Genomic DNA, 8,113 nt, shown 5'->3' on the forward strand with positions numbered 1-8,113 from the left:
CCCCGCCGCCCCTTGCCCGTTGCCGCGCCGCCCGTCGCCCAGAGCCGCTGCCGCCCTCGCCGGAGCCGCCGCCGTGCCGGACCACGCCGGAGGTATAGCGCCGTTCGCTTTTTTTAGAAAACCGGTTCGGTTTTCGTTAGAAAACCTAAGTCGTTTTTTTGGTTCACCGGTTTTTTCGGTTTTTCTGTTTAGCGGACGTTCTTTTTAACGAATAGTTTTTGCTCATTAGTTACAGATAACGAACGCATGTTCGTTAGCCTGTTCGTCAGTTTTCTTTTATCAGATTAATCCGCGATTATTCCTGGTCACGATTTCTGATCCGATTTTCGTTCTAGTTTATCTTTTTGCTTGTTAGTCGGAATCAGGCGATTCAAGCGCCTAGATCTTCATCTCTAGACCCTCTTTTTGTTTAACCAACTTGAACAAGTTTTTGCTACTATAAAATTTGACCTAGGTCCATATTAGTAAACGGATCTTGTTTCTTTCGCCGTTTGAGTTTCGTTGCTCCGTTCGATTTGATTCTTTTTGCAAACTGGAATTCTTAAGTTGAACTTTCTTGTTAGATCTTCTTTTATTTGAGATTTACCCATGTTTCTTAGCTTGATTGCTTATGTATTCTATTGTTTGTTTGCAATAGAATTCCCGGAGTGCGAAGCATGTTATTTGGAGTCCCTAGGTTTCGCGGATCATCAGCAAGGCAAGTAACACTTTGATCATACCCCTTTATCACCCAGTTTTTATGCATTAGTTCCAATCCTCAAATATTGCATGGTTAGGATGTCATTAACATGTGGGTTGGGAAGTAGTTGATGAGGTAGAACCTATTACCGTGTTACTTTCAAACCTTTGGGAGTTACTTCTATGCGTTGCTTATATTGCTATGCTATGCTCGTAGACGAGGTTTGGGTGAGTGAAATCCATGACAGATGCGAGATTGATAAGTAATGGTTCAACTTAAGGTGGCAACTTAAATACACATCTTGGTGGATTGTTGCACCTGGAGTACCCAGTGTAGCCTATATTTTCTGGAAATCCCGGAGTACCCGTGTAATCTTCCTATGGACCGCCACCCAGGCTCAAGGGGAACTGAGATGATTCATGCAAGAAACTTCCGTTTGTAGCCACAGGCTATTATGGGCTCTAGCATAGTTGAGTAAGTTATGTGAAGCTCTTGAAGAGGTGGATCAGCAGGTAGTGGGATTGTAGGTTTGGTATGGTCTACCCGGAGTAGAGAGTTAATGTTTCTGAAAGACTGTGTCTCGGTCATCCGTTTCTCAAACACCCTGTAGTGCAAGAAATCCAACGGAGGAGATCGAGTCTCGTGGGGAAAAGTGCACAAACCTCTACAGAGTGTATAAACTAATCATGGCTAGCCGTGTCCCTGGTTATGGTCAAATCTTGAGTATCTAGCACTTGGAGTATCTTAAGTATCTCATCACTTTTAACTTAATATTGTTGGGTTGTTAATTACTTTAATTGGGATTGAGTTGGAGGAACCTTCTCAATGATGTTTCAACTACCATGATAGTTAAAATAAAATATATTCCTTTGTTGTAGGAAAAAATTGGCTTTTCGCAAAAACTATAACCATAGAGATTTCCACCAGCCAAATATGCATATAGTGATAGTATTATTCTGTTCTTGCTCTACTGTGTTATTTTACCAGCATATTCCATATGCTGGCCCGTTTTTGGGCTGCAACGTATTATGTTGCAGACTTTTTAGATGAGGAGTAAGGTCCGTTAGGTCGTTGTCGTGCAACTCAGCTATGCCGTTGGAGTTGATGGACTCACTTTGTCTTCCAAGCCTTCCGCTGTTATTGTAATAAGTTGTCTTTGGAGACATTCAATGTAATAAGTGTGTGATTGCTACTCTGTTATAAATCCTCGAGTACTGTGTGTGTCAGCATTACCGATCCAGGGATGACACTGAAGCATAGAGACTTGACCGTTTGAGGCCGGGTCGCTACAAGATGGTATTAGAGCACACACTGAGTGTAGGACACGACCACTAAGCTAAAACCATAGATCACTATTCTATTCTCATTTCTGACTCCTCTCCATTTTCTACTCTTTAGGATGGCGGACGCAAGGAACAAGTTTGCACAACCAGATGAAGAATCACCTTTTGGAAGGCATTTGAAGGAAGTCACTAGGTACCTGAACATAGGAATACCAAGCTTCACCGGGACCTACAATGCCACTTTACCAGAAGAGGAGCGATGGATGATTAAAGTACAAGTTCCAGGAAGGACCTTCATGCCAGTCACTAAACCCATAGAGTTTTCCTTCGATGCACCAACCTGGAGTTTAGGAAAGATTATGGCAGCTCACATCACTGTGGGAAGCATTGGAGAAGTTTATCAAAAGGAGCTTAAGGATACTATTTACCAGATCTGTGGGCGCTGAGACGAGCAATGGGAGATGATCAGCACCAGGAAGGATAGATCAATTGCAGCTTTCATCCAGGAACTAAACCAACACATTCGACGCCAGGAGAATCAGATGTGCGCAGGCATGATAGATCTGAAGAAGGCAATGACTAGGATCGCAGAACTGGAGGAAGAACTCAAGGCTACACGTGAAGATTATGAGGAGGAAATCATCGTACTAGTGGAGAAGAATGACGACCTGATTAAGAAGATCGGAATATTCATGGGAGACCCCACACCAGTAAAAGAAGACGAAGAACCCAAGGAGATTCGCCCGGAAGACTACATCATCATCGACGACACCGACTCTAACCTGAGCGATGATGACTTTGAAGACGAAGCTGGAGCAGATATCATGGAGTCTGCAACCGAGGAATATTTCTAGTAGACCACCACATCAGTAGTAGTATTCCACCATGTAAATAGAGTAGCCCGAGCACTTTTGCGATAGTTAGACTGATTGTATGACTTGATTGATTGATTGAGTGAAATGTTTGTGTTTGTCTCATGTGCATATGGGTAGTGCTTTCTCATTAGATCTCATTCTATTCTAATCTCTCCCCTCTAAACCCAATAGATGCCTCCGAGACGTGACCCCAGATTTGCTTTCTCACCGGAGCTCACTCAGTTGATCCAGCAACAGAATACCATGATGCAGTTGTTAGTTCAGAACCAAGGCAGTAGCAACAACAACAACAACAACAACAACAACAACAATCCAGCACCACCCCCACCACTAGTGGACAACTTAGCCCATTTCCTGAGGTTGCAGCCGCCGGTGTTTTCCAGTAGCATCGAGCCTATAGTAGTAGATGATTGGCTCCGCAGGATTGGAAGGGAGTTAACCACTTCAAGATGTACTGATGCTGAGAAGGTGCATTTTGGCGCACATCAGTTGGATGGACCGGTAGCCTCATGGTGGGATAGTTACACTGTCACCTATCCTATAGCCACGGTGACATGGGACCAATTTCAGCAAGCCTTTCATACAGCCCATGTCTAAACTGGAGCCATGAATTTGAAGAAGCGTGAGTTTCGCAAGTTACGCCAGGGGAACCGTACTGTGGCTCAGTACACGGATGAGTTTAGCAAGTTATCTCGCTATGCCCCTGATGATGTGGCCACAAATGCCGCAAAGCAGGAGATGTTTATGGAAGGGCTGAATGATGAGATGAGTATGCAGATGATGGTGGAAACATTCACCAACTACCAGGAGTTGGTAGATAAGGCTTTTATGATTGAAGGGAAGCAACAGCAGATTGAGAGCCGTAAGAGGAAGTATGGACAAGGGAGGTATAACTCAGGAGCTCAGCAGAAGCCTCGCCTAACCCCGAACTCGGGAGGACTTGTTCATAACCATGGAGGCCACACCCATAATGGAGGAAGTAACCATAATCATACTGGCACAAGGAATGGATATGGGAATGGAGCAAGCAACAATCAGAACCGCCCCAATCTAGCCACACCCACCAAGAGAGACCTAAGCCACGTAACTTGCTTCAAGTGCGGGAAGACTGGACACTATGCCACGGAGTGCCCTGAAGGGAAGAATGGAAACGGAAACGGGAGCACTGGGAAGAAGCCCAATCCATTCAACAAAGGACAAGTGAACCACGTTAACATGGAGGAGGTTGAAGAGCAGCCAGACACAGTTATAGGTAAGTTTTTGTTTAAGTCATTTACCGCTCTCGTTCTTTTGATACTAGTGCATCGCATTCATACATATCAAGGGAATTCATGGATAAGTTTAAACTGCCGACCCAAACCCTTAGGACCCCTCTGTTAGTAAGTTCACCTGCAGCAGAGTATATGGCTAGTCGATGGTGCGAACAGATACCCTTAACCATTGGCAACCATGTTTTTCTGTCTGACCTAATTATCTTGGAGTCACAAGGATTGGATGTGATATTAGGAATGGACTGGATGTCAAAGTACGGAGGAAACATTGACTGTGTTAGCAAGTCAATTTGTCTCACCACCCCGGAGGGAAAAAGGATCAAGTATATATCTAGGCATGCGCCAAGAAGTAGCCAAGTAAATACCCTCACGGGAGTTGTTCAAGAGGAAGTGCCTGTAGTAAAGGATTACCCGGATGTTTTCCCAGAGGAGTTACCAGGCATGCCACCGGATCGAGATATTGAGTTTTTGATAGAGCTATTGCCAGGCACAGGACCAATATCCAAGAGACCCTATAAGATGCCCGCAAATGATCTGGAGGAGATTAAGAAACAAATCAAGGAGTTATTGGAGAAAGGTTACATACGACGGAGTTCATCACCATGGGGAGCCCCAGTGCTTTTGGTTGAGAAGAAGGATAAATCCCTAAGAATGGTTTTTGATTATCGGGCATTGAATGAAGTGACAATCAAGAAGAAGTACCCATTGCCGATGATCAATGATCTGTTTGACCACCTGCAAGGAGCTAAGGTGTTTTCGAAAATTGATCTACAATCAGGATACCATCAGTTGAAGATACGAGAGAAGGATATACCAAAGACAGCCTTCACCACATGGTACGGGTTATACGAATATACGGTCATGTCGTTTGGACTGACTAACGCCCCTGCCTATTTCATGAGCATGATGAACAAGGTGTTCATGGAATATTTGGATAAGTTTGTTGTGGTGTTCATTGATGATATAATGGTATATTCGAAGAATGAAGAGGAACACAAGGAGTATTTGCGTTTAGTTCTCGAGAAACTCAGGGAACATCAGTTATATGCCAAGTTTAGCAAATGCGAGTTTTGGTTGAAGGAAGTCGGATTCCTTGGACATGTTATATCAAGAGAAAGTTTAGCAGTAGATCCCACCAAGGTTCAGTCAGTCACTAAATGGTTGGCACCCACTTCAGTTAGCGAGATCCGCAGTTTTCTTGGAGTCGCAGGATACTGCCGGAGATTCATTGAGAATTTTTCAAAGACTGCAAAGCCCATGACAGAATTATTGAAGAAGGATACCAAGTTTAAATGGATGGAAGATTGCGAGGCAAGTTTCCAGGAGCTGAAGAAACGTTTGACTATAGCCCGAGTGCTGACACTGTCGGATATACGTAAGGATTTTCAAGTATATTGTGACACCTCTCGCTTAGGACTTGGAAGTGTGCTTATGCAGGACGGAAGAGTTGTTTCGTATGCCTCACGACAACTAAAACCACATGAGTTAAATTATGCCACGCATGATTTGGAGATAACAGCCGTAGTGGATGCGTTGAAGACTTGGAGACATTACCTTATTGGAAACCATTGCGATGTGTACACGGATCATAAGAGTTTGAAGTACATTTTCACCCAGAAGGAGCTGAACCTTAGGCAGAGAAGACGGTTGGAGCTTATAAAGGATTATGACATGAAGCTTCATTATCATCCAGGAAAGGCCAATGTCGTAGCAGACACTTTGAGCCGGAAGAGTTATGCTAATACCCTAATAAGCACGGGATTGCCGAAGGACTTAGCTGAGGATCTCTGGGAACTTCGATTGGAGATTGTTCCTAGAGGTTTTGTTGCAACAATGGAGGTGCAGTCTACATTGTTGGGAAAGATTCGAGAAGCTCAGAAGGATGAAAAAGAGATTGCCGAGATAAAGGAGAAAATGAGCGAAGGAAAGGCCAAAGGTTTTCGTGAGGATGAGCACTACACCTTATGGTTCGAGGATTGTGTTTATGTGCCCAATAATGCAGAGATTGGGAAGTTAATACTTCAGGAGGCTCATGACTCACCATACTCGATACACCCTGGAAACACCAAGATGTATTTGGATTTAAAGGAACGTTTCTGGTGGACAGGGATGAAGAAGGATATCGCCGAGTATGTGGTCGTATGTGATGTATGTCAGAAAGTGAAGGCAGAGCATCAAAAGCCAGCAGTATTATTACAGCCTATGCCGATACCTGAATGGAAGTGGGATAAACTTGGCATGGATTTTATCACCGGATTGCCGAGGACCAAATTAGAATATGATTCTATATGGGTAGTAGTTGACCGTTTGACCAAAGTGGCACACTTTATCCCAGTGAAAACAACTTATACTAGTGCAAAGTTGGCCAAGATATATATGACCATGATCGTATATCTGCATGGAGTTCCGAGGATCATCGTATCGGATAGAGGAACACATTTTACTTCAAAGTTTTGGCATCAACTGCACCAGACTTTGGGAACGAGATTGGAGTTCAGTACATCATTTCACCTGCAGACGGATGGACAGACCGAGAGAGTCAATCAGATTCTCGAGGACATGTTGAGAGCCTGTGTGCTAGATTATGGATCTAGTTGGGATGACAATCTGCCTTACGCAGAGTTCTCATACAACAATAGTTACCAAACCAGTTTGAAGATGGCACCATTCAAAGCCCTGTATGGACGAAGGTGTAGGACACCATTGATGTGGGATGAACTCGGAGACCGACAGTTGTTTGGACCAAACTTGATCAAAGAGTCTGAGGAGAAGGTTAAACTGATTCGAGATATACTGAAGATAGCTCAGTCCAGACAGAAGAGTTATGCAGATTCGAAACACAAGGAGGTAACCTATGAAATTGGAGACAGAGCATATCTGTGAGTATCGCATTTGCGAGGAGTGAAATGTTTTGGAGTTAAGGGAAAGTTAGCCCCGAGATTTGTAGGACCGTGTCGTGTTTTGGAACGGATAGGAGAAGTTGCCTACAAGTTGGAGTTACCTGAAGGACTGTCAGGAGTTCACGATGTGTTTCACGTTTCCTAGTTGAAGAAGTGCCATGCTGAGATGGCCGACATACCCCTAAGAGATACCGTACCCTTAGAGGCGAATCAGTTGGATAATGACCTGACTTATGAGGAGAAGCCAGTCAAGATTTTGGAGTTTGCCAGTCGAGTCACCCGCAGCAAGGTCAGCAAGTTTTGCAAAGTTCAGTGGAGCCACCATATCGAGGACGAAGCCACATGGGAACGAGAGGATGATCTCCGCAAAGACCACCCACACCTATTTTCTAGCCAACTCGAATCTCGAGGGCGAGATTCATCTTAAGGGGGGTAGGTTTGTAACATCCCAAATTTTCAATTTGGAATGTTATACATAGATCATTCTTGCATATCATATTTTATTGCATTTCGTCTCGCGATCCTCGAAATCCTAAGCAACTCAAGGACCCTCGGAGAGAGTTGGGGATTTCCCCGGTTTTCAAATTTGATTTTATCAAATTTTGAAACGAGGATTTTGGTTTTAATTATTTTTCTCTGTGAAAATATTTCATATTAAAATATATGAGAGGAGATAATATGACTTCTCGAGAATAAATGAAATATTGGAGGAAAAATACTAAAATCAATATTTGCTTTTATTTGGATTTTATTGCAATTTTGTTTGCATTAGAAAAATTGCACGTTTTCAAAATTGCATTTTAGGGCCAAGAAAATGTTCATCTCGTTCTAAGTATTTTATTTAGACAGAGAAATTTTGTTTTGGCATTTTAAGAATTTTATTTTATTTTCTAGGATTTTTTTTGTTTCGACGGAATTATTAAAAAACGCGCCAAGGGCTAACTGGGCCGAAGCCAAGCCGCCAGGCCCACCTCCCCGCATCGCCGAACCGGAGTCCGGCTCGGATTCCACTTCCCCCGTGCCATGCCCCCTCCCCCAAGGCACCTCCCCCTCTCCTTAAAAGTCGCGCCCCGCCGCCCTTGGAGCCACCCCACCCCGCCGCCGC

This window comes from Triticum dicoccoides, chromosome 1A (assembly GCF_002162155.2).
Source record: "Triticum dicoccoides isolate Atlit2015 ecotype Zavitan chromosome 1A, WEW_v2.0, whole genome shotgun sequence".
Taxonomy (NCBI): Eukaryota; Viridiplantae; Streptophyta; class Magnoliopsida; order Poales; family Poaceae; genus Triticum; species Triticum dicoccoides.